The 27,778-nt window shown below is 43.0% G+C and overlaps 1 long non-coding RNA gene across 1 annotated transcript; it reads left to right on the forward strand.

The window, feature by feature from the left end:
- Positions 1-649: 649 nt before the first annotated feature.
- On the forward strand, positions 650-26,670 carry LOC137374898 (uncharacterized). The gene is made up of 4 exons (XR_010975915.1): positions 650-966; positions 6,968-7,014; positions 13,746-13,897; positions 26,016-26,670. It is a non-coding gene; the product is annotated as an uncharacterized lncRNA (long non-coding RNA).
- Positions 26,671-27,778: the final 1,108 nt, after the last annotated feature.

Consider the following 27,778-nt stretch of genomic DNA (forward strand, 5'->3'; position numbering starts at 1 on the left):
TTTGTCACCTATTATACACCTACAAATATATTGCATATGTCACAAACTTAAAACCTTCTTAGCTTTGTTCAACTTGGCGTCCAAATATGCCCACAGGCTAAAATGACAGGTTATATTAGCCCAGCCGCACTCAGCATGTGGCAAGTAATTTGAGCATGACAAACAGCGCTGTTAAGTAAACAGCACTTACAGCCTGTGCAAAGGATGCAGACAAACCATCCAATTTGTATTTTCATGCTTGAAAACAGTTATAAATCTGTGATTCTGAATGTGAGTCTGCGAACCCCCATGGATTCAGTTATCCCTGTCTAACCACTGTTTGACTCTCTGCTAGCCAGCTCTTCCGTTTGACATTTCGTCATTCAGGAGCAATTTGTGTTCTGTCTCAACTGCTGTAAAAACAAGTTTTGTTACACATCATCTTGTGTAAGCATGTAACCTAGTTATCATCATAAGAATCCTGTGGAATTATCAAGGGTATGAAATTACATTAACCTATTATCCTTGTAAATAAACAGAAGCTCTTTGCCACAACAAATGCTGTAAGAATTGAGATTTGTTTGACCTGCAGTGACAATTTGCAATGTAATACTTTGTAAAATGCAATAATAAAGAATCCCTCCCAGTCTTTCTCCTTCCTTTCATAGGCAGTGACTCATGCTGGGTTCCAAGGGTGCTGGCTGTGCTGTGGCTGTTCTTCATGTAGAATGTCATGAGTGTCAGAAGGTTTTTCAACTGCTGGGGGTGTCACAGTAGCATTCAATTCTGTCTTCATCTGACATCCACACATGACAACTTTCCAGCAGGGATTACTGAATAACAATGAGAATCAGGAATCCTGGCTGATTTTTTTTTACTCCGTACTGAAGGAACTTTGACACCAAATGTTGTGCTTGCTGCTGCTCCCGAGATCAGTTAAGTCAATATCGCCAGGGAATGAAGCAGGGACCTCCCTGGTCTATATAGGTGAGTGCTACACCATGTGGTATAGTTTTACCCACTGAAGCAGCCTGTATAATGTTGAATTCAAATTATTTCAATTAATAATGATTTAGGCCAATATTGGCTAACAATCATAGATATTATCAGAATATTCACTTTAAAATTTTAATTGCAACATAAAATACAATTTAGCAGAAAGAATCTAGCTGTTGTGCCTAACTGTTAATCTAAGCAAAATACTGAAAACGAATTAACTCTGTAATTCATTGCTTAGTCAGTTCTTGTATTCAGACTTGTACTCACACTGGTTCAGTAATGTTCCCAGAGAATGGATGTTTTGGACTTCATCATTGCTTAATTATTAATGCTCATAACTTTGAATGTGATAATAACAATGGTTAATTTGTTTCAGGCAAACTCTTACCATTTCCTTTCTGGAGAAAGTTGAGATTAAGGCCATATTAAGAATATGGAATAGATATTTTTGCATTAACCCTGCATAATTACTACAATTTCATTTTTCTCTAATCATAGTCATAAGATATCACCACACAATTTATAAAACTGAGATGAATTCAATTATTAGAAGGCAAATCTAAGTAATGTAAGGCAACAGAATTTTATGTGACCGTTTTGTGTAGGAAACAAGTAGGCACTAAAGTATAATTGTAGTACAGTTTATCAGTGGATGAATTATCTTTTCTATACACAATGGGCTACCAGCAAAGTGTATGTAATAATAACTGGTTCAACATAAACAGATCCAATGTTAAAAATTTACATAAAAGATTAATCTTATTGCATTTACAACACAACTCGATTATTTTACGAAGCAGAAAACCTACCCTTTAGAGTCAATTAAAAGACAATTTTCTGATCAAGGAAATGGAAGACAGGTTAAGCAAAGCATTTGAAAATTTTTAAATAAAGAAAGATTGTGAAAGAGATTTGCAATTACATTAAGTACAAAAAATGTTATCTCTTTGGTTACATAATTGATGTCACGAGACTCTGTCAATAACTGGTACTTCTGACGGTGCTCATGCTATACCTTTGTAAACAATGGTTCTTACTCCTTTTTATATTCTTTGACATTATGCATCAAGCCACAAATAGCATTCAGACTTTGAGACCACAAACTCTAGCTGAGAAATTGGCTCGCACCTATAAATTAGAAACAGCAAATTGGGCCACTGGATTCATTATGATAGTATTGGTGAGCTGTGGCCAACATTTACAGCCCCAGAGGCAGTTTGATGGTCATGGAATGGGGTAGGCGATCTTATGGTTCACATGCTTGCCGAGATTCTCAGGAGCGTGGGGGAGGCAACCGGGAAGGGAGCAAGTGATGCTTTCCAGTGATCCATGAATTTAATGTAGAGCCAGGAGATGCGTTCCATCTGCCCCTGACGCCACAATGAGTAAAAAATGTAAAACTTACCTTTCAGGTGGCAGTCTTGAGCGGTCCCTTTAAAGATCACTGGTTTGGCTGCTGAGCACCTAAAGAAACTGATGGCAGAGTCCAATTGCACTGTCCTTAAGCATAAACACTGGGGTGTGTTTTAATTTCAGGTATGCCTATAGAGAAGGGGTGTCCATCCTTTTTGCTTTGGTGAGGAGGTGAGGGGGGTGCACATTGCAATTTTTTGTCCTACACAGGAGCAGGGGAGCAAATTTTGTAAAGGTAAAGGCATTAAAAAGTTGTCTTACTATTAATCAAAACAACAACAATTGTGTATTTTTTGTGAAGAAGACTTAAATGAGGAGACTAATTTATTGTCTTACTTTCTCGTCACTATGTTGAACACTGTCTTAGTAACATACCCGGCATTGTTTTCACTTGCATAAGTAGTCAATCTGTGCCAGCACACTTGATGTAGTGATGTGGAGTATTCTGGATAGATGTCTATCTGTCAGTAGAGATCTTGATCTCTCTCCCCTCCCTCTCCCCCTACCTCTTCCCCCCGCCTGTTCCCGTCCCCACTGTCTTTCCTCGACCCTCCCCTCCTCCTCCCTCCCCCTCTCTCCTTTCCCTCTCCCTCCCTCTCTCTCCCCATCTCTTTGTCTCTGTGTCGCCCTCACTTTGTGCTCCCCAGTCTGTGTTTCCCGCTACCTGCTTCCTGCTCCGTACTCCGTGTTCCCCACTACCTGCTCCCCCATCCCCACAGCAGCCATTCCCACAACCAGATACTTAACCATGCCTGTTTTATAGAAGATGGGGTGAGTGGAGGCAGGAACCTGCCCAGCATGCAGGATACAGGGTATTTACTGAACTGCACAAAAGCAGCAGGGGCGACCGATCCCAGGGCCCTTGTGCTGCATTCCACCAATCAGCGCTATGCCCGCCCAAGCAGCCCCTGTCAGTCACAGAGAGTGACCAATCACAAACAGGGGTTCCTCACCCTTCAGTTGCAGGTCCCGCCTACCCCTCCACCTGACATAAAGGGCTACCGTCAATCAGAGCTGAGCCTTGGGCAGATTGACAGGTGGATGGAAACCTTCAGTGGGCCAGGTTCTGGCCCATGGGCCATATGTTGGAGGAACACTGATACAATGGGAAGTGCATTTCCAGTGCTCATTGCCTGCCCTATTGGATCATTAGCTGTCTGTTTTACACAGACGGCTAGGCTTTTCTATGGAAGCTGTTAGGGTAATATGTCAAGTGCTGGCTAAAGCCCTGCAGCTCACTTCCAGCAGAAGAACAGCATTATCTGAACCAGTCATGGTCAACACTCCTCTGAATTTGTTTGTTTTTGTATCTTTACAGTAGCATCTGGTGACCTTTTCCACATTAATCAAGCAACTGCTAAGGATTTCATCAACATAGTCACTGATGCTTTATTCAAGAGGGCCATGTAATTCATATGCTTCACAATGCAACCTGAGAAATAGGGCCAATACCCAGGAACTGTCAAGACCATTGTTTCATGCAAGAATCAGTCCTTATGACTCAAAGCCATGTATCAGAGTAGATTAATTGGCATGCAAGGCTACCTTCTATATCTTCTGTGGGGGTCGTTGTGGGGGGAGGGGGGGGATGCAGTGGTCGGGGCCAGCAGATAAAATGAAATTTCTTCTGTGGAAAAATGTCTGTTTCACACTGTCACTCTCAGGTCCTTATGCTCATTGGCACTCAGTGCTTCACCCAGCAAAAACCCTTCTGACTCATTAAATACTTCCTTCCAAGTGGGTGCATTTGTGTTGGTGCTTGTGCAGGTAAGATGCCATGAGAGAGTTGATGATGAAGTGGTATGAAGTGATGAATCAGAAAACAAAGTGGACCATTTTCCATATCTTGGGAGCCTCCTCACAGCGAAGGCAAGCACAATGTGCCAACTCAGCCTTCGGCCGACTGAGGAAGAGAGTATTTGAGGATCTGAATCTCAAACCCAAGCCTAAGATCATTGTTTACTGTGTAGCAGTGATCTCTGCACTCCTGTATGCCTCGGAGACCTGAACAACCTACAGCAGGCACCTCAAAGCACTGGAGAAATGCCACCAGAGGTGCCTCAGCAAGATCCTCCAAATCTGGTGGCAAGAAAGGCGGTTCACAGCAGTGTCCTCTCCCAAGCTAACCTGCCCAGCATCGGGGTGCTAATCATCCGCTGGGCAGGACATGCCGTTTGCATGCCTGACACCAGATTCCCGAAGCAGCTGTTCGACTCAGAACTTGGTCGCGACAGGAGACTCCCAGGAGGACAGTGGAAATGCTTTAGTGATGTCCTCAAAGCATCCCTGAAGAGATCAACATCCTTGTTAACTCATGGGAGTCCCTGGCTCGTGACCATCCTAGATGGAAAGAGCTCATTCAGCAAGGTATTGTACACTTCGAGGGATTTCGTTGGGAACATGCAGAGGCGAAATTGAGACATTGGAGCAAGCGCACAATCTCCAAACAGCTTATCTACCAGACCCTTCAAGCACCACCTGTTCCTCATGTAGCAGAGTCTGCAGATCACGTATTGGACTTATCAGCCATCTCAGAAACCATCGTACCAGAGTGGAAGCAAGTCATCCTTGATCCTGAGGGACTACCCAAGAAGCTATTAGTTGCAGAACTGGATGTGGCTATACTTCTGGAATTGCTTAAGTAGTTATTAGAATGATTGGACTCTTCCTCAATTGCACCCCTTATTATGTGAAACACAGAAAATCTTGTTCCATTGTGCACACACTGACATTTATCATTACAAAAAAGTGGCTGAATGTGACGGCATTGCAATACTTTATGAAAGCACATGAAGCCTGAAGCTGAAGCCTTGCCCTGCTGTGACCTTAGCTCCAACGTCACTGTGTCCGGCACCTCTCCTGTATGTCTGCCTATTGTTTGCAGAGTTTCCGCTTAATGCATGCTCAGGAGTTTCAGTCTTGGTGCGCCTCCTGAGCTTTGGTTCCGTATTGGTAGTTATATGTCATCATTTTCTTTCTTAGGGAGAAAAGACATTGTTGAATGTGAATAGTTGAAGATCTGTTTTTGCCATATGAATGCTGGTACCCTTGATGAGAGGTGCTGTGCATTGTCCCTTTAAGTGAACTATTATTGAAGAGTAGCAGAACCTTTTATAGCAGGCTATGTGAATTGACACCATCTTCTTCAAATAGTGCCATGTGGTCGTTTATGTCCACCTAAACAGGCAGACAAGATAACGTCTCATCCGGAAGACAGAACATCTGATAATGCATCACTCCCTTAGTATTGTGCTGAAGTGTCAGCATAAATGATGTGCTCAGGTCCCTGGAGTGGGACTTGAACCCATGACCTTCTATTTCAGAGGCAGGAGTCAAACTGACACTTAGGAATTGAATTCTGTTAGACATTTGGGGAAGCTGTGACCTAGAGATAATTAATGCTGAAAACCTCAACAAATGTAAAAACAGCAGTGATGCAAACTCAAGCAAATCATGTGCATCTGCTTCCAACTGAGGTCCAAAAATGACGCTTTGACATAGTTCTTTCGCATAAGCTGTAAATGTTTCAAACTTAAGATCTTACCTCTGTTTTTCTTATATCTGACCATTGTTAATTTGTAGTTGGCACTAGCTATCCTTTGCTGATCTGAAATAGCAGCTGGAGAATCAAGCATAAAATTTAAAAAAGTCCACTACCCATTCCCAGACAAATATCATTCAGAACCAAGGACAACGGGTCCCAAATTTACTGGTAAATTACCACATGATTTAACAAGGTAAATTTGTTACACTAAATAAAGGTAACACTTTGTATTTGTAGAAGAACAATTCCTTTATTACACATTCATTTTATCTCTGCTAAACTGAACTGTCCTACACACTGATTTTAAGTTCTGCCTTGTAACATTTATTTGTTTAAATGTAAATATATATATTTCACCATAAGGTGATTAAAATATCCAAAGACACAATATGAAAACATTTTTTGCACAAAACAATTCCACTAATCTACTTTCAGTTATCAAAACATTCTTCACAACTCTGCCCAGTGCAGATTTATTTATTTAGAAATACAGTACTGAAACAGGCCCTTCGGCCCACCTAGTCTGTGCTGACCATCAACCACCCTTTTATACTAATCCCATTACCCTCTCACATCCCCACCTTCCCTCAATTCTCCTACCACCTACCTATACTAGGGGCAATTTATAATGGCCAATTTACCTATCAACCTGCAAGTCTTTGGCTGTGGGAGGAAACCGGAGCACCCGGCAAAAACCCACACGGTCACAGGGAGAACTTGCAAACTCCGCACAGGCAGTACCCAGAATCGAACTCAAGTCGCTGGAGCTGTGAGGCTGCGGTGCTAACCACTGTGGCACTGTGCCTCCCATTTCACAACTTGCTGCAGAGACCATGTTTTAAAAAAGAAAATCCCTCCATTTTTGGTTCTTCTTGATCCTGCATACCTCTGCACCATTACTCCCATAATGCACACTATTAACAGACACAGGGTAGCCAGCCTTTTCTGCTCACTTGGCTTTGCCAATGCTGCTTTCGTGAAGAACACAAGATAAACCTGTACTAACTCACCATCTGATTATTCTCCTTCCAGATGAATCAAATGGTAAACCTCCCCGGATCGCTTTCTAAAATGATTGGGTGAGATAAAATTTTTGTATCTGGTGCTGTATATCAGGAAACACTTGAACCACATCTACAGATAACATACAGATACTCAAGGTCATGAAACAAAACTACCATTTCACAGACTCCTTTGTATTAACTTGATCAAAACTACAAACTTATCTTAAATTAGCTTTACTTCTAATTCAGTTTTGTACCCCGTTTAGCTTTTGAAATTCTGTATTCTCATTTAATATTCAACTTTCCCCAGAAGTTTCGATGATGAAATCTGTCTATGTCCTGCAAACCTCTTGCTGATACTATCTGATTCCATGTGTTTCACACTTATATTAGTGATGACAGAATCACTGCATGATAAATCTGCTCTTTCATCTAAGGGTCCCCTTTCAGTTTTCTCCACACTATTTTCAAATTCTGTACAGTAATGAGGTTATCTTAGAAGTAAAACAGCTGAGATTACTTACTGGGAAAGATGTAGACTTTGGCCTTCTCGTCAGTTCCCCTATGCTCTTATTATACTTAGCTTTTAATATATTGCAATAAGCAAAAACCCAGGTGTAAACACTGGAAGGAAACATCCTTGTTGTGATGTAATTTGACTTACAGTAAAAGCTTAAAGGTACACTGTTTCCAACAGACTATGTTTAATAAACCTTTAACAAAAACAAGAAATGCTGGATTCACTCAGCAGGTCTGGCAGCATCTGTGGAAAGAGAAGCAGAGTTAACGTTTCGGGTCAGTGACCCGAAGAAGGGTCACTGACCCGAAACGTTAACTCTGCTTCTCTTTCCACAGATGCTGCCAGACCTGCTGAGTGAATCCAGCATTTCTTGTTTTTGTTTCAGATTTCCAGCATCCGCAGTATTTTGCTTTTATTTTAATAAACCTTTACTTGTTTGGCGGTTGACATTTTATGGAAGTGACGCAATGGGCAGAATCTTGCCGCCTTTGAGGATTTTCTAAGGTCAGAACTAAAAGCACGCCCTAACCCCGTTGGTGATGTCTGACTAAGGATCAGCAAATCCTTTTATGCTGGGCTGTACAATGTGAAGCCCACGGACAGCGCGGCCACCCAGTCCTTCCAGTCATCTATCACAGAGGTCTTAGATGACAGCATGCGGGAGACACTGGACAGATTGCTAATCTGGATGAGCTGGCAAACGCCGTCAGGTCCTTCGAGACAAGTAAAACTCCAGGAAGCGACAGCTTACCGGTTTAGTTGTATTCGGCTCTGTGGGACTGGATCTGCCCAGACCTGCTGGAAGTGTACGAGAGTATGTTTCTGGCCGGCAGCATGTCAGAATCCATGAGGAAAGGCATCATCAACCTTATGTACAAGCGGAAGGGGGAGCGGGCGGAAATCAGAAATTGGCGACCCATCTCACTGCTTAATGTTGACTTCAAGATTCTGTTCAAAGTCATCGCCAGTCGGTTCAAGTCTGCTCTGGAGTTGGTGATTCACCCCGACCAGACCTGTACTGTACCTGGCAGGAAGATCTCTGATAGTCAGGGATACGATTGCCTATGTAGGGGACAGGAGGGTGGACACCTGCCTCATTGGCTTGGACCAGGAGAAGGCTTTTGACAGGATATCGCACACCAACTGCTCTACACAAACATCAGTAGCGCAGTCTCAATCAATGAGTGGGAATCAGAAAGTTTCCCGATCCAATCTGGAGTCAGACAGGGCTGTCCTCTCTTCTCTGTCTTGTTTGTTTGCTGTATCGAACCTTTTGCTGAGTCCATTAGGAAGGATGTGGGCATAAGAGGGGTGACAATCCCAGACAGTGGAGGCACTCAGGTCAAGTCTCCCTGTACGTGGACGATGTCGTCGTTTTCTGCTTGAATCCGCTGTCCGTTCGCAGACTGTTGAGCATCTGCGACCAATTTGAACTGGCCTCGGGAGCCAAAGTTAACCACGGCAAGAGTGAGGCCATGTTCTTTGGGAACTGAGCCGACCGATCCCTTGTTCCCTTCACCATCAGGTCAGACTACCTGAAGGTGCTGGGGATATGGTTCAGAAGGGCCGGGGCATGCGCCAAAACCTGGAAGGAGTGAGTAGCCAGGGTACACTGTAAACTGAGCTGTGGGGGCAGCGATCTCTCTCCATTGTGGGTAAGAACCTGGTCATCAGGTGCGAGGCGCTCACGTTGTTGCTGTATGTGGTGCAGGTCTGGCCCATACCTACTCCTGCGCCGTGGCAGTCACCCAAGCCATTTTCTGCTTTATTTGGAGATCTAAAATGGATCGGGTCCGGAGGGACACGATGTTCAAACCTCTGGATAAGGGCGGGAATAATGTACCCAACATCGCCCTCATCCTGATGACCACCTTTGCATATGGCTGCATCAAGATGTGCCTAGAGCCCCAGTATGCAAATACCAAGTGTCACTATGTGCTGAGGTTCAATCTGTCCCCGGTGTTGTGAAGGATGGGTCTGGTCACATTGCCATGGAACGCTCCATCCAGTTGGACCATGCCATACCACCTATCCTTCGTGGAAAAGGTTCTGCGTAAAACTCCTTTGACCATCAATCCATCAGGCAGTGGTCTACACGGAATGTCCTCAAGGCCCTACAGGGAAAGGAGATGGTGGATCCTGTCGGATGGTCCCCCAGCAGACTACAAAAGTCATTTGTCAGAATGTCTCATCACCAGAACTTTCAAACAAGTACGAAGATGTAGCTTGGCTGGTGGTGAGAAGGGCCCTCACCATCAGATCCTTCCTGAACGCCCTGAGTCTCACCCCCTCCACATGCTGCCTTCCAGGTGCCCACCTCCTTCTGGAATGTGTCTCTGCAAAGCAGGTGTGGAAAGAGGTGCAGTGGTTTTTGTCGAGGTTCATCCCAAGCAGCTCTGTAACACAGGAGTCTGTGCAGTATGGGCTATTTTCAGGGACGCACACCGAGATAAACATCAACTGCTGCTGGAGGACCATCAATTCGGTGAAAGATGCTCTTTGGTCTGCCCGGAACTTGCTGGTCTTCCAGCGCAGAGTTGTCCATTACCGTCTGTTGCAGACTGGCACATTCCAAGGTCCAGGACTACGTGTTGAGGGATGCACTAAAGCTTGGGGCAGCCGCTGCAGAAGCTCAGTGAGGAAAGACCACTGTGTAAGGTCCCCCCACCAAAGTGAACTGAGGGGCTGGACCCAGGTTGTATACACCAAATATGGGTTTGCTGCAAAATGTACATGGCATGTAAAATGGAATGGAAGGGCTGTGAGGCAATTTACTGCTGTATTGAAGAAAACTGATTTCCTTTGCATTTTTTGGAATGCCAACTTGGTGCTGTTTTGAACTATGTTGTAATGTATTTTTACAGATTTTTATGAATAAAGTATATTTTTGGGGGAAAAAAGTGATGCCTGGCTCCCTGCCTGTGTGACCTTACTGGAGGTGGCCAATTAAGAAGCCACCTCTGGGAGTGCCGTCAACGGGCACCTAGCTGACCAAATGGGAGGGCCTGTAGTGATGTCCTTCCAGCAGCCCCATCGCGAGAGGTGGGCGGTCCTGTGGCAGGCAGGAAAACACGAGGGCACTTAAGGGGCGGCACAGTGGCGCAGTGGTTAGCACCGCAGCCTCACAGCTCCAGGGACCCGGGTTCGATTCCGGGTACTGCCTGTGTGGAGTTTGCAAGTTCTCCCTGTGTCTGCGTGGGTTTTCTCCGGGTGCTCCGGTTTCCTCCCACAAGCCAAAAGACTTGCAGGTTGATAGGTAAATTGGCCATTATAAATTGTCACCAGTATAGGTAGGTGGTAGGGAAATATAGGGATAGGTGGGGATGTTTGTTGGGAATATGGGATTAGTGTAGGATTAGTATAAATGGGTGGTTGATGTTCGGCACAGACTCGGTGGGCCGAAGGGCCTGTTTCAGTGCTGTATCTCTAAAAAAGAAAATGGAGGATATATGAAATTATTAAAATTATTTAAGGCCATAACTGCCAGGCCATCATTGTGGAGGGGTGGGGGGCTGCCACTGGGAGACTTCCTCCAGGGACTTACCGGGCTTTATCAAAGAAGAAGGCTCATAAGATCCCGGCAGCGCCCCCAATCTGGCCCCAGTTAATTGCTACAAATAAGCTACCTGCCACTGCTGGGAGGGTAACTGCTTCCGTTGATCACCCATCTCCAGCAAGATTGCCCGGAAGTGGGAATGCGTTGGCCCGCCGACCGGACTGTGACCTTTCGGTTTTCTCTCCTAGTCCCTCCTGCAGCCCCGCCTCTGCGGGTCTCATAAGATTCTGCCCAATGAGTGCCAAGTGTGTCAATACTGCATATGACTTTTTAATCGAAAAAACTATTTTGTCGACCATTTTTTCTTGAAGAGTCCATAGTGGAAGAATAAGTTTGCGTAGTGTCATTTCAGGCAGCGCTATGCAAGCTATGCCAATTTTCTGGGGGCAGACAACATTGCCGGCCACTACCTGCACAGCTCGTGTGGGTTTCTTCAATGATATTAATGAGGAGAGTAGCATAGCTTGAAGTGGCACTATGCGAACAAATTTCTCCCACTGCATCTTAAAAATGAAGTCAGAACTTCTTACAAATTAATTTAATAAAACCTTTATGACAGTTGTTACAATTTGGGGATTTCTTCATTGGTCTTACTCCTCTCTTTCAACCTACCCTTGTAGCTATCCTATTGGATGCAAAATGCTTTGGGACATCCTATGGCCATGAATGGTGCAATATAAATGCAAGCCTTTCTTTCTTAGTTCCCCACGTCCTACAGCAGAGGTTACCAAACTGTTTTTTTGAGCCCCTTCAAAGATTCAAGGCCCCTGTGTCTGGTCTTTTTAAGAAACAATGGGGATCAAATTAGTCTTTACCAGTCGCAGAAAATTGTGAGTAGGCATGCCCATTTTCCATTGTGTCACATTTTCTTTTCTAGTGAAGTCAAAGGTGTGGCGTGATGCAAAACTGGCTGCCAATTCATTATGAGCTTGTTTCACACAACTGACAAAGACCAATTTCACCCTCCCCCTGTATTTTTGCATCTATACACAGTCAACAGTTCAGCATTGCCAATACTTACAATTCCATTAACAATTTAATGGGCATGGTTCAAATGGATAGAATGTATGAAAAGGAAGGTGGAGGAATGGGGGGGCAGAGAGAGAGAGCATGAGCAAAATTATGTCCCTCTCCCTTTTAGACTCGTGACTTTCATAAATTAAAACAACATTTTTAATGCATCAGACGTGTTGCCAGTAATGATTACTTTCAAAGGTGGGCACTATAATAAGAAAGAGATCTTGCATTTATATAGTATCTACCCCATCCTCAAGATATTCCAAAGAACTTCAGAGTCAATGAAGTAGTTAGAGGTGCCACCCCTGCAATGAGCAATGAGATAAATTATTATATAATCTGTTGTACACAACAAGGCCCAACAAATAGTAAAGAGCTAAATGACCAGATAATGGCCTACAAGTTCTGGATTTGCCTTGCCTTAAGGGTGTCCTGCGCATTGGGCATTAGCTTCTGGACTCATACCTTAATTTCTCAATAGTTAGAAAAAGCTAGCCACTAATATTATGGGCAATCAAGACCATCATCAGGTAAAGTTTGAGAGCAAGGGGTAATTTGATCAGTGAGTGTATAAGTATCATCCCCATTTTAAAGTCATATATTTCCATTCCTTTTTATATTTCCATTATATAAATTCCCACATTAACATATACAATGGAAACTGCCCATGTAAATTTATCACAATTATGGCCTCCAGCCAGTGCTGGCTGGTGGTGTGTAATTACAGTTGCTAATGCCAGCATATGACTTTATAATGATAAAAAGTGACAGGAAGTGCGCACAGTTTTAAGATTTTAAATCTATTATTAGTCAATCTCTCATGACAATGTACATACTAATTCAGAGAATGTGATCACTCTCTTAGCTGGCTTTGATGTCTACATATCAGTATCTCCTCTTCTCTTCTGCTTCTCTCTCAACTCTTTTCTTGTCACTGTATTCTTTTGCTTTTCTCTCTTTTTCTTATCTCCCACCTGAAAGGAAAGAAGAAGGTAGATGGTGTCGCATGTTGTGGCAAGGAAAGGAGCCAACAATAGATGCAGGCAGTTTGGGTTGAAGATTGGAGGGAAAATGTGGCCTCAGTGATTCCCTTTCTTCCTATCCCCTCTAATCGCTCATGTTTCCCCCACCCATTCTCTCCCATCGTATCACAACTACTTCCCCTGCCCCTCTCGCTTCCTACTACCTCATTAGTGTCCCATCTTCCCCTTAAAACTGCCAATTCCACACTTATAATCCCCTATTCCCTTGCTCCGCCATCATTCATCTCAACTGTGACCATCCTTTCCCTCTCAAGGGCATGGCTGAGATAAAATAAACATTTTGGGGCACTTCATAAATGAGCAAAGGAAATAGATGCTGAGCTAGAAAAGCAAGGCCTGAAACCATGTTGACGGGTGTAACTTTTGAGAAATTTTTTAAAGATGGAGAGGATGGAAGAGAGACAGAGAGATTTAGAGAGACAGCTCGGGCCAATACTGGGGTAAAGGGAGTGGGGAGATGTATTCAAGACATCAAGCAAAACGCTAAGAAATATTATTTGTAAGACTAAATATACTGGAGCCAACCCAAACAGATTTTATAAACACTTGTGTGGAATGCAGAGATTTGAGTCTTTAAATATGTTTTTTGCTGCTTTATCCTTAATCAATTTCAACGAGTACTGTCTCCACGAAAAGTGGTTAACAAATGTTTTTGTTTCATTTGTTTAAGAACACAAGATGTGCTGACTTAATTTAAGCTGAAATGTCCTGTTGGATTATTTGAAAATAATGCCATTGGGATGGAATTCATTCATGGTTCTTCCCCTTCTCCAAACAAAACAAAACTGACCAAACACTTTTTCATGAAGCCTCTTTTAAAAGGTAAGAACTTTGTGGATATTCAGTTCAAGGGAGCCAAGCACAGCTTCATTATATTCACTTCCACTGGTACTGGGTGTTCATTACTGAGATGCCAATTGGTAAAAATGAATGATGAAACCTTACTCCCTCTGCCTCTTTGGTAACAAGTGAGTTCTGAAATATCCATCTAAACCATCATTAGGAGGTGAAAGGTTACTCTCCTGCCTGATGCTACTTGTTTGTACTGTGATCATGATGATAAAACTAACCTACCTCTACATCCCCCAGCTTTAATTCAATGATGGTGAATGGTTTGTCATCCATTAATTGATAGAATGATTTCAAGCTTTATCACAAGGGTGAATGGCTTGTCACTGGGGTCATGTACTTCAAATTAGGCCCTCATTTGAACAGCTAGTTATGCTGCAAGTACAACAGACTGTAGACTCCTAGATATTTCAATATCTCGTACTCGCCCACCAAATAGTGTTTAGAGATGATCCTGTTTTATATTTCCGTTGTACTGTAAAGTCCTGTTACTAGCAATAGCTCCTTCCTACATAATGATGATTTTGGTTTCACAAAGTCTTGAAACCCAACATTTGTATAAATTTAAAACGTTTGTGTTCAGCACCAACTTACTCCACAATTTAAAACAGCATTTGTCACCATCAGTGGCAAGATTGTGTCTTCACCTTGTCAAAGTAAAAAAGTTTAGCCTATGCTTTCTAAATTAATTCTATGTTACCAATCTGCCACCAGAATTTGAAGTGGCCTAGTAAGCCACTCATTTATGCAAAACTGCTACAAAGCAACATTTTGGAAGTACCTTTAACACTAGGACTGCAGCAGTTCAAGTAGCAAGCCCACCACTGCCTTCTCAAGGGCAACTAGATATGCTCTACAAACTCTGACCTCACCAGTGACACCCACACCTGAGAATAAATAATAAAAACCATGAATTTTCATGAATTGAGGACACAGCACTCCAGAACTTCCTTACAATAAATGTTGTACAAAATATTAGGCAGCAGATAGCAGCCAAATTGAATGTTATCTGCAACACAAAGAGGACTTAACTGCAAATGGCAGACCCCAGCAAAACTTCCAGGCTAAGTTAATCCAAGGGTTTCCTATAGTAGGTTGCTGTCCAAAATATGAATGCCATAAATTATTTGCTCCATATCTGTGACTACACCTCATGCAATACACTCAAAAAACCTTACAGCTCTTTGACCACGTACCATATATGGTCATATTGAGCAGCAGCACAAATTCAACCCACAATTCCCACATATGGAGGCAAAAACTGGATTAGGGAGGAAAACAGATGACGGAATCGCGATGCATGATTTAACCATGCCCCTTTGTAGCCATGCAAGACAAACTTTGTGCTGCCGCCTAATTTAAATTACAGTGGCATGCAGCCTGGCGCTACGCGCGCTAATGAGTGTCTGCACGGGGGGGCCCAAGTTCATGTGAGGCTAACACCACTTAAAGCTAGCCTACACTACTTAAAGTCAGCCTGCACCTCCTTGAAGGCGAGGTACATTTTGGCTGCAGCAGAAAAAAAGACTTGCACTTATGGAGAGCCTTTCATGACCTCATGTCATCCCACAGCACTTTACAGCCCATGAAGTCTGCTGAAGTGTAGTCACTATTCTAATGCAGGAAACATGGCAGCCAATTTGTGCACAGCAATTTTCCACAAACAGCAATGTGATAATGACCAGATAATCTGTTTTTGTAATGCTGATTGAGGGATAAATATTGTCCAGGATTGGCAGGTGCTGGAAGTGATTACAGAAGAGTCTCGGAACAGAAAAAAGAAGGAAATGGCACAATACACCACAGAGCGTGCTCCATGGTTCTCAGATACAGCACTAGAGGCCTTGGTGCATGAGGTGGTCAGGGGGAGAGACGTCCGCTTTTCTCAGGAGGCCCTCCAGACAGACAGTAAAAAGGCAGTGGGGCTAGATAACCCTTGCAATCAATGCTAGCAGTCTAACCCCCAGGATCTTGACCTTGCATAAATGGTCAAGGTCAGTGAATGCATCTTCACATGCTATAGCCTTATAAATGAATCACCAGGCTCACACACGGCTCCATTTATCATACCTCCATCACTCACCTACCAACAGTCTCTGTCAAGCACGACACATACCTAACATACATAGCCTCACCTCACCCTTGTACACTCAGACGTTCTGCAAACCTCACACTCACATCTCACAGCTTGCACACACTGCTAGCTGTTCAACTATGACAGCCACATTACCCAAACACATTGTACCACACTCACTGACGTACATCCTTCTCCCTTACAGGACAATCCTTGAAAATTTTGAAGATCTAATTCAAGTAAAATTTGCCTGTCTGTGTGAGAGAGCACACCCAGTGGACAACTAGATAAGGAAACTTTTCATGCAACCCACAATGGACAAGGAGCTAAAGATTTTTTAACTTGATTTTCTTGCCCTCACTCATCAGTTGCTTTTGGCATAAGCAATTTCATTGGCAGGGATTTCTACCCTTGTAATTCAGTTCTAAGCTGTGAATGATTGACTGTAGATTATGATTGGTCCACTTGTAGATTTGATAACTGGTAATCTCAGAAATAAAGAAAGTCACATTGGTATTGTTACAGTCTGTGACGAGGGGTCGAAGGACTGCCCTCTTTTCCCTCTCCTTGTTTGACCACAACAGGTTTAATTCTTTCTTAAAGTGGATGTACTGGCCAATTGAGTAGGTGTTTGATTACTTACTTGCTATGATCATAATGAGCACTAATCGGATAGGTTTTCTTGAGTTTAACAAAGAAAGAGGTTAACTTTATGGTACCTAAACTGAACCAATAAAAATAATAAACAACGCGCCAATTTTTACTCACACCATAGAAACCATAGAAAAATTACGGCAGAGAAAGAGGCCATTCAGCCCATCGTGTCTGCGCTGGCTGAGTAAACTAGCCGCCCAATCTAATTCCATCTTCCAGCACCTGGTCCGTAGCCTTGCAGGTTACAGCCCTTCAGGTGCAGGTCCAGGTACCTTTTGCTTCCACCACCGATCCGGGCAGTGAATTCCAGACACCCACCACCCTTTGGGTGAAAAAGTTTTTCCTCATGTCCCCTCTAATTCTTCTACCAATCATCTTAAATCTGTGCCCCCTGGTAATTGACCTCTCCGCTAGGGGAAACAGGTCCTTCCTGTCTACTTTATCTAGGCTCCTCATGATTTTGTACGCCTCAGTTAAGTCACCCCTCAGCCTCCTCTGTTCCAAGGAAAACAACCCTAGCCTATCCAATCTTTCCTCATAGCTGCAATTTTCAAGCGCTGGCAACATTCTTGTAAATCTCCTCTACACTCTCTTCAGAGCAATTATGTCCTTCCTGTAATGTGGTGACCAGAACTGTACACAATACTCCAGCTATGGCCTAACAAGCATTTTATACAGTTTCAGCATTACATCTCTGCTTTTGTATTCTGTACCTCGGCCAACAAAAGAAAGCATTCCATATGCCTTCTTCACCATTTTATCTACCTGTCCTGCCACCTTCAGGGACCTGTGAACATGCACTCCAAGGTCTCTCACTTCCTCTACCCCTCTCAAAATCCTCCTCTCATACACACACACAAACTAGAGGTCTAAACACACACACACAAATAGGTTAAAGAGTGGGGAAAGGTAGATTGGTTAAGTTAAAGTCCGTAGAGAAGGGGGTATATAGTCTGTGGTGTTTGGTGATTTGGCTGACTTCTAGCTGAATTCGGTGGTCCTGAGGTTTTTAGTTTGAAGAGATAGATGATTGGTTCAGTAGGTCTCTTGGAGACAGTGATGTGGATGATTTCCTCCAATGGGGTTTTTGATTGTAGCCAGAGTATGCAAAAGGGGTCAGTCAACAGGCAGGATTTGAAAGCTTTCAAGTTGGAATGGAGAGAGAGCCTCATTTGGGTCCGCATGTGTCAGAATTCAGTTGCTTCTCCTATGCTGCAGAGAAAACACCCAGCATAAAACCACAGGTGGGGAGGGACTTGTCACATGACAGTCACTCAGTGATTCAAACATAGCAGTTAGCAGTATTCCTTCAGAGAAAGAGGAAAAAACAGTTTCTTTAAACTTCCTGGGTCATGGTTCTTGCTGGGGAATTAGCAGACATTTCGTCTCCCTCCTCACAGTGACCATCCTAAGCTGCTAGAAAAGCCATCTTTTTTGAATGTCTTTAAAAAAAATATAGGGCTTGATATTGTTCTCCCCCAAGCATGGAGTTCTGTGGCGGGGGTAGCATCAAGATCGCTCTGGATGAGGCCCACCACGGACGTCGACGCAGGGAGGGCCCGGCCAGATCCTCCTGGTGGTGGTGAGACTCTGTGGCGCCCACCCCCTCCCCTCCCCCCCTCCCCCCTACCCACCACTGGGCAATAGAACCACAATTAACATATTCAAATCAATAGCATTAACACATTTAAATAGGCTTACCTGTGATCTTGAGGACCCGTCACAATCTTCGGCGCGGCGGCTGGCACTACTGTGCCTTCATATCCCCGTCCGGGGAAAGGCAGCGCCACACTGGGGGAGGAGGTGAGTTTCTCAGCGCGGGAGGAGGGGAGGGGACAGTGTCAAATAAATATAATGCGTGTAGGGGATGCTGGGAAGGGTTGAATCTCAAGCTTGGTGCAGTTATAAATTTATTTATTTAATTTTGGGGAGGTTACTTCTTTAAAAATTTAAATGTGCCTACAGGGCTGGCTGCCCTTTAAAAAGGGCGCCAGCACCTGCGCTCAGGCTGCAGACGCAATTGCCGGGGATGGGCAGCCCACCCCTCCACGAGATTGGGGGGCAAGTGGGCCGCCTCAGCTATTTAAATGAGCTGCCATGCAGGAGATTGCAGAGGCTCTTTGGTGTGTCATTTTCTGAGCTCGCCGCTGGGCTCTTAAAATCCAGCCCATAAATTCAGATCTCCAGTCAGTGGATCAAAGAAAATTATCATTCAACAAAGCACATTAGCGTAACACCTCCCCACCATGCAAAATAAAATGTGATGACAGGAACATTTCATGATGAGGTCACAAATTAAAAGGAAACTGTACAGATACACTCATCAGTCTCGGTGTCATAGCCATACTCTGGTTCAGTTTATTTTTATCTGGAGTGTGCATGAGCACAACTGGGGAACTCCAACTGCTCTGACTGGGTTCAATCAGCTTGTGCTCCAGCATACACAGAATTTCCTTCTTTATTTCTACAATACCTTCCTTTTCAAGTTTCTCTACATCAGTCAACTCAACCCTGGATTCAAAGTTGTTCATAACTTTGTAAAGAAAATCCAGTGCCTTTTGTACATGTTTTTTCCTGTGCTCCACCAGGCCAACAACTTGCTTTGCAGAGCAATTTGCAAAGCAATTGTCACCTCGTAAAATGGTGACTTCATTTGTGTGGATTAGCAGTCCTGGCATAAATGCATGTGGGCCAAATGGCACCATAACATCATAAGACACTTTGTCAGGCAAAATTTTAAGCCTTCCTTGAAGTGCTTTATAGTCACTTTGTACTTTATCCCAGTGGTGGAATTTTTTTTCTTGCAGCTTGAGACCACCGATCAGTTTCGTCCTGCATCTCTTCCTATTGTTCCAGCTCATCCAGCCTGGCCCACAATTCCTCCTCAGTTAGGATACTTGACTTGCAGTCACCACCACCATCACCAGCCTCCAAATCTGCCACAAAACCCTTTTTGGGCTTCGGGTTTTCCTTTGGCTTATAAGCTTTTCTGTGTCTCCCTCTGGAATTCAAATCTTCTAGGTCTTCAGTCTGAATTTCCTCCCAAACCTGGGTCAGTTTCCTGGAACCTAGGAGATAGGGATTTTGTTTTATGGGAGGGGGTCTCTCCTACATCCACATCATGTAGGATTAGTGTTGTGCACCTTGTTATGTCCCTGCAGATCCCTTTAAACAGTGCAAGGAGCCTTGTTCTGCATTTAAATAGGAGAGTACGGTGTCTAATTTCCCTAACATTTCATTGTTAGCTAACCGGACAGTCGGGGGTTCGAGTTGGGGATCCTTCAGGCCTCCTTCTAACTCATCTTCCCTGTCCCTTTTACCCTCCTCATTCCTGACTGCCTGACAGACCTATGCGTGTTTGTCCCCTTCCCGACAGTGATACATATTGATGTAGCACAGCCTTTGCTTTTTCCTACGATCTGGGATGTCAATTATTTAGTTCTCCTGGCTAATTCTCTTTACTACTTTGTATGGGTCACTGAACCAGGCTTTCAGTGGTTCTCCCTGTATTGGTAATAGCACTAACACATAGTCTCTGGGCTGAAATGTTGCGGCTTGGGCATGTTTATCTGGCTGACTTTTCATAGTCTGGGAGGTTTTTAGGTGGTCTGGAGCCACTGCACAGGCTCTCATGAAGATGTAGTCTAACAGGAAAGATTCATCCCTGTGTCCCAAAAACCTCTCCCTGATTAGTTTTAGAGGACCTCGCACCTCGTGTCCATAAACTAATTCAAAGGGATTGAAGCCAGGGACTCATTGGGTAAGTCTCTGGTAGCAAACAGAAGAAATCCCAGCCCTTTGTCCCAGTCATGTGGGTACTCATAGCAGTCCTGATCATTGTCTTTAGAGTCTGGTGGTACCTCTCTAAAGCCCCTTGTGACTGTGGGTGGTTGGCTTTAGCAGGGATATGCCCAGATTATCCATGACCTTTTGAAAAATACTGGACATAAAATTTGTGCCCTGATCTGACTGGATTTCAACAGGCAGCCCATATTGGGTGAAGAATTGGGTTAGCCCCTCCACCACTACCTTGGCAGAAATAGTTGTTCGAGGGATAGCCTCCGAAAATCGGGTAGCCGCATCCATAATGTTGAGAAGATACTGGTAGCTCCCTTTCGATTTCGGCAGGGGTCCCATACAATCTACCAGCACTCTGCTGAATGGTTCCCCAAAAGCTGGTATGTGAATTAGGGGTGCAGGTTTTACTGCAGGTTGAGGCTTCCCCACAACCTGGCACGTGAGGCAAGTCTTACAGAACGCCACCACATCCTTGTGGAGTTGTGGCCAGTGAAAATGCTGTCTGATGTGGGCTTGGGTTTTTCTGATACTGACATGTCCAGCCATTGGAATCTCATGGGCTATTCTCAATATTTCCCTACAGTATCACAGCGGCACCATTATCTGGTGAACCACTGTCCACTCTTCATCTGCAGGTTGGTGAGGAGGTCTCCCCTTCCTCATCAGCACCTCATCCTTTAAATAGTAGTACTCTGGAACTGCCTCTGCTTCAGCTTCAGTTTGGGCAGTCTGTGCTAACTTTTTTAACCCTGCATCAGCTTGCTGAGCCTTGACCAAGGAAGACCTGTTTAAACCATCCTTTGGGTCCTCTAACTTCCCAAAGAAGGTCTGGTGATGAGGGGGGTCCCAGGCTCCCATCTTGACCCTTGTCTTGTTTGACTGCAACAGGGTTTATTCATTTTTTTAAAAACAGTAGTTATCTTGATCACCTCAGTGAGTGTTTTACCTCACTCCTCTAATGTGATTGCAAAGAACAAATCAGACAGGTTTTCTTGAGTTTAAACAAGAAAGAGGTAAACTTATTACACTTAACACTCTAACCTGATTTAAAATACTAAAAATACGCTACACATTCACACACACATTCAGACGAGAGTCACGCACACACAAATCAATTACAGAGGGAAATAGATTTGATGGTTGGATTAAAGTCCAGAATAAATGGAACTTAAATACAGTCTGTAGGTCCAGTAGTCCTTGGTTGAAGCTGTAATCTTGAAGACCTCACTGGTCCAAATGCACTGTGGTTGGCTTGCTTTGCTCAGGGCTCCTGAAGGCAGAATTGGTTGTTGATTCTCCTCCCCAGGTTGCTGGCTGTAGCAGTCTGTAGGCTTGGAGGGGTTCCCCAGTTGCCGCAGGTTATTTTCTTGATATTTTCTGGTGGGAAGCAGCTGCTGACTTCGCTGCTATATCCTCAGTTACTGTCTGTCTGCTGTCTGTGCCACGAAACTTTAGATTCCTTAGAGATGAGCCAGCAGTCACATTGTTCTATCACTCCTCTTTGTTTCCAATGAGGTTTTATCTGAAATCTTCAAATGAATTTCAAGGTGCTACATGTCCCAGGGTGTCCATCTGCACTTGGAGGGGGTTGGCTCTTTCAAAGTCAATGGGTGGGAATGGCCTTGACGGCCATGCTGATAAAGCCATTCTAGATATTTTAAGCACTTAAGGCAAGCCATTGTTCTGGCAGGGCTTCAGTTAGACTCTTTGTCTCCAGTCCAATCTCCTGGTGTTTCAAATGTAAATTGCAGTGGCCATCTTGGCTGTTAGTTTTATTTAAAAGTTATCTTGTAGGATTTTTTCCATTAAAAGTCTAATGTAAGTTTCCAACCAATGAAATTAATGTGTCCCATTTGGCATGTAGGGTTTTCCTGACAATAACCAGAGAGTAGGGTCATCTGTCTACAGTGCCAGTTCAGCCTCCTCTGACGAAGCTTGTTTGGCCATGAACCAGGTCACCACACAGTCAGGAAAAATGCCAGGGACTTTTTCCGTAACTGTTCTGTCTCCCTGACATCTTTCGGTCTTTCTAAAACCACTTGGGAAGCTACCACCTTCGTCCCGGCCAGATTAGTACCCACGTCAACTCCGTCCACAGGTAAACTCGGGATAATCCTCACAGTTACCAATCCAGAAACAAGGTCGCACTCCACGTGCACCCGGTATAAAGGTATGGGCATATACTTTCCTCCGATACCATTTACTAGCACTCTAGCATTTAATGCACTCTCTGGGGGAAAGGTCACGCCTTTTCCCAGCAGAAGGGATTGGTATGACTATGGGCTTACTCACCTCACTCGAGGGGTATGGGGTCACTTTTCGTCTGGACACAAAATCCTGCTAACTCTCAGGGATTTTCTTAAGTTTTCCCACACTCTCAGTGGTAGTTTATTGGGTTTTACTGCCGCAGTTAAAGCCACAGCCTAGTCTGCTGTGCTTTCCATCAGGGCCCCTTTTCCTGCACTGGTCTGGTGTACCCTGACTTAACCGATGGGTTTTGCCCGTACGTTCCAGCAGTCAGCTCGAAGATGACCTGCCTTGTTACAATGGAAACAAACAGGCTTTCGGGCATCACTCCTGTTCTCAGCACCTTCCTTTTTGGCCTGAGGAGGGTCCCCTGTGTTTCCAGGTCTCCCTTCTCGCTCATGGCTGTTCATCCTCATATCACCCTCCCACCTTCTATCATTTTCAGCTTTTGGGAGGTGACTATGGAAGGGTTTCCTTTTTGGAAAAGGGCTTCTGAATAAGTGTATAATCATCAGCCAGGATTGCTGCCTGCCTGGCTCTTGGAACCTTTTGTTCCTCCACGTGGTTTCTTATGGAAAGGGGAAGTGAGTTTTTGAACTCCTGAAGGAGGATCACCTCTCTGAGTTTTTCATAGGGGACTCTATCTTAAATGTTCATATCCATTGGTCAAAAGCAAGTTGCTTAATCTTTTCAAACTTGATGTAAGTTTGTTCCTTCTGCTTTTGGAGATATCAGAACTTTTGGGGGTAAGCCTCCGATACTAGCTTGTATGCACTCAGGCTAGCATTTTTAGTCATTTCATAACCTGATGTGCTCCCACCAGGCAACAGTGAATAAACCTCATGGGCTTTTCCTGTTAGTTTGCTTTGAAATAACAATGTCCAGCTGTCTACTGGCCACTTCAACTATTTTGCAAGTTTTTCAAAAGAGATGAAAAATGCTTCCACATTCCCTCATTGAAATTTCATATCAACTGGGAGAACTTTAAGAGCTCAGCACCCGGTTCTGAGCTAGGGGTAACCCCCTCACTGGCGGTCCCTTCACTGGTTGTATTGGATCTTCCCCTAGTTAGTTCAAGCCATCTCAACTCCCTTTCCTTCTTCTCTTTTGGAAAGCTCTTTCTTTTTCCCTTTCCTGGATTTCTCTTTTTTCTCCCTTTCCTGAAATTCTAATTCTAGTCTCCTCTGTTCTAGTTGTACCTGTGTTAACGTTACTTTGTTTGTTTCAGATTCTATGACTGTCTCCGGTTCTTCAGTGTCAATTTTAAAATGGTTGGCCACAAGTTTTAGGATTTCAGGCTTCCTAGCTTTTGGACGGATAGTAATGTCTAACTGCCCAACTACATTCCTCAACTCTTCAACAGATAGGGCTTTAAACCTGGCCCTAGTTACTTCACTCTGTTCTAAGAAAGTATAGGCCTCAAATGTGGACATCTTAGTACTCTAGCACTGAAACCACAAGTAAACCTATATTGAAGTTTTTAAATTATTGTTAGGGATCAATTTGGTTTCCCGCTTTCAATTTCCCATGTGTCTTTGGGTTTGATCCAAGACAAGCCTGCAAATTTCTGTTACAGTCAAGTGAGGAGGGGTTGAATTGCTTCCCTCTTTTCCCTCTCCTTGTTTGACCACAACAGGTTTAAATCTTTCTTAAAGTAGATGCAGTGGCCCATTCAGTAGGTGTTTGATTACTTACTTGCTTTGATCATAACATGAACCCATTGGACAGGTTTTCTTGAGTTAAACGAAGAAAGAGGTTAACTTTATTGTACCGAAACCGAACTAATAAAAATAATGAACAATGTGCCAACTTTCACTCACACACACACACACACACTAGAGGTTTACACACACACAAATAGGTTACAGAGTGGGGAAAGTTATATTGGTTGAGTTAGAGTCCATAGAAAAATGGGGTGTACAGTCAGTGGAATTTGGTGATTCGGCTGGCTTCTATCTGAATTCGGTGGTCCTGAGGCTTTTAGTTTGAAGAGGTAGATGACTGGTTCGGTAGGTCTCTTGGAGACAGTGATGTGAATGATTTCCTCCAACGGGATTTCTGATTGTAGCTGGAGTATGCAAAGTTGGTCAATCAACAGGCAAGATTTGAAAGTTTTCAGGGATACAGTGTTGCAAATTAGGTGATCATCCTAAGTTGCTGGCAAAGTCATCTTTTTTTATATGTTCTTCTAAAAAATATATAAATTCAGATCTCCAGTCAGTGAATTAAAGAAAATTATCATTCAACATAGCACATTGATGTAACAGTATCGATTAATGCTTTATTATGTTGGTCTATTATTAGCAATAAAGCATCTGTGCCTTGTTTATTGTCCTTTCCATCTAGTCCTCTCACCTCTCATTTAAAATCCTTGTTCTCTTCCATCCACCCAAGCACCATGCTAAGTTTCAGTCCTTGCCTTTGTCAACCTCTGCACTGAACAACTTTTCATCTTCATTGAATTCAACTTCTATCACAACTCATCATCCTCTCTCTCCTTTGAGTTTACTGCCCTCCTATCATCCCTAAATTTCTCCTTCCATATAAACTTCCTTAACCATATTCACACCCAATCCCTCAACCTCACCAACTCACATGACCTCTCATCATATCAATCACAGATAAGGCCATCTCTGATCATTCTTTTGATTTAGGGGCAAGGGGATTTTAGTTCCCCTTTTTTAACAGGGTTTTTATTTTCTACCAGTTACCCCTCTCTCCTCCTCTATACAGTTTCACAATTATTACCATTCTCCACCTAGCCCAGTAGTCACTCTTCATATGTGAGCCAAGGTAGTGAGAGTAATTTTCACTTTAACCATTTATGTGGTAAACTGAAATCAATGGGATGAAAATTAGATGAGCTCTACAGGGGGAGAACGATCCACTATGCCAAGTTGCCATTCCAGGCAGCGAAGGCATGAATCATCCCGAGTGTGTGTTAATGGGGTATGTAGCCATATGGTCATCACAGCTGAGCCCAAGGCTGCCCTCATAGAAGTTCATATTGGATGCACTTCAAGCAGGCATCATTGGATAGTGAACTGGAGCTAAATGGGATTTCCCCTTTACTGACTGTTGTGACCAATTTGAGTATTTCTAATACTTCCCTGGTTGAAGTGAACTAATTATGTACAGATTGGGGACCATCCTAGCCTACAGTGTTCAGCTACTCACTGCTTTAATCGGCTAAGCTGCTCAAGTTCTGTTTTCTTTTTGTTGACTATGATACATGGTATTTTGGAGAATGTTGTAATTTAGAAACTGAATCCCTATGTGCTATCTCCTCATGGATGACAACATGGTTTTTCTTTACAGAAAAATTTGTGTAGCCAAAATTAATGATTCTTCATTGGAAGATGATCTTTTTATGGTTTGTGCTCTCCATTCAGAACATTCCACAGCTGCGAAATATTTCTCAAGTGAAAATAAGCTTTTTGTATAAACTGTTCTCTATAGGCATCTGCTATCCAGGAGGTACTTAGTTCAAACTGTTTTAAGCTTGCTTGGACAAAAGGGTTGAAATTATGAAAAAACTTAAACTTTTACATGGTTTGGGGACCTACAGTAGACTCAAAGTAGACATTGAAATGCCACACAAGTAAAATATGACCCAGACCACACTGCAACTTATTGAGTTACGTCTCCCAGCTGTTCTACTTGATATGAATATGTTATCTTAGCTACAAGTACCCTGGCTTGCCAATGCATGCACCATCTAAAATATTAAGTGAACTATTAAAATGGCAATGCAATACCTGTAACTAACAGAAACATTGTAAGAATAGCAGTGACAAATGAGTCTATAATCTTACTCTACTTTTCTTGATTTCATGCTATAACTAGGTATGATAATCACCAAGGAGTCAGATAGAATGGACATGTAATGGATTGTTATCCTTTACCCTTAACGGGCTATTTCTTACCAAATCAGGATGCTGTTTTATAATAGGAGAACACTGAAGTGTTTAAAGCTGTTTTATTTCTTTTCCATAACTTTGAGATTGTGTCATGAGTGAATGGATGAAGTTACAATATGTCTCAAACCAAATATTTAAGCACCACAACTAAGATAAAGTGTAAGGATGAATAAATCCATAGGAGCTTGGAGACAAGAGCATTCAAGTGAAAGGATCAATTTTCAAAAGACTTTTTTGTTATATAAATGCATTTCATGTGACATCTGGAAATAAGGAGCAATATTCAAACAATAAATTGTTTTTAAATAAGTATTATTTGCCATTGAAAGAATGACAGACGGGGCCCACATTTTCCCTCAGTACAGCAGTATAAATGACACTACTACATCATGTCAAGTGTTTGATTCCTTTTCTTAGCTTTTTACTTCAGTAGTCGAAAGCTAGCATTGTGAATACGGAGGAGTCTTACTATGATGTAATGAATGATTTGGACCTCAAAATTCAGAAAACTAGACAAACCAGTCTTTCGTCTAAGTGAAGACATATGTCATGAAATGTCAATATATTTCAATAAATTTATCTTTTAATTGAAAATAAGCTCCAGGAAGTTGGTATTTTTTAAGTGGACCACACATTTTGTGAAAATAGTATGGCGTCTGTTTATTTCTACAGCCTGGAATTAAAAATTGCATGCTTTGTGCATTGTGGAAAATAACATGTTGGTACTTGGCAACAAGTTAGACCTTGCACTCTAGTTTATGAACAACAGGAAGGGGAAATTTAGCCAGCATGTTTATTAAATAAGAAAAAATGGTTTATTCAGTTGTTGTGTATGCTGGAATCTGGTGGTAAGCTCAAGAATGGGATATTTTCTTCTGTAAACAATAGCTGTTTAAATACTAATATGCTAAGCAGCTTTATTATTTAAATGGACAAATAATACTGTATACAAGTTAAATAAATATTTGTTTACTTGAGAGCAATTGGGTTTGGGCAAGCATTTACCTGATCTAAGCAGAGAAATTCCCTTCTTACAACCTCCCATTTTATGAAAGTTCTGATACAGGCCTAACATTTCTTAGCAAAATTGTTCACCTGGTTTCCAGCACACAAAAATATCGACTTGCCCAGAGCTGTTTTTGAGGAAATAGTTGGAGAAGA

The sequence above is a fragment of the Heterodontus francisci genome, chromosome 11, assembly GCF_036365525.1.
Source record: "Heterodontus francisci isolate sHetFra1 chromosome 11, sHetFra1.hap1, whole genome shotgun sequence".
In the NCBI taxonomy this organism is placed as follows: domain Eukaryota; kingdom Metazoa; phylum Chordata; class Chondrichthyes; order Heterodontiformes; family Heterodontidae; genus Heterodontus; species Heterodontus francisci.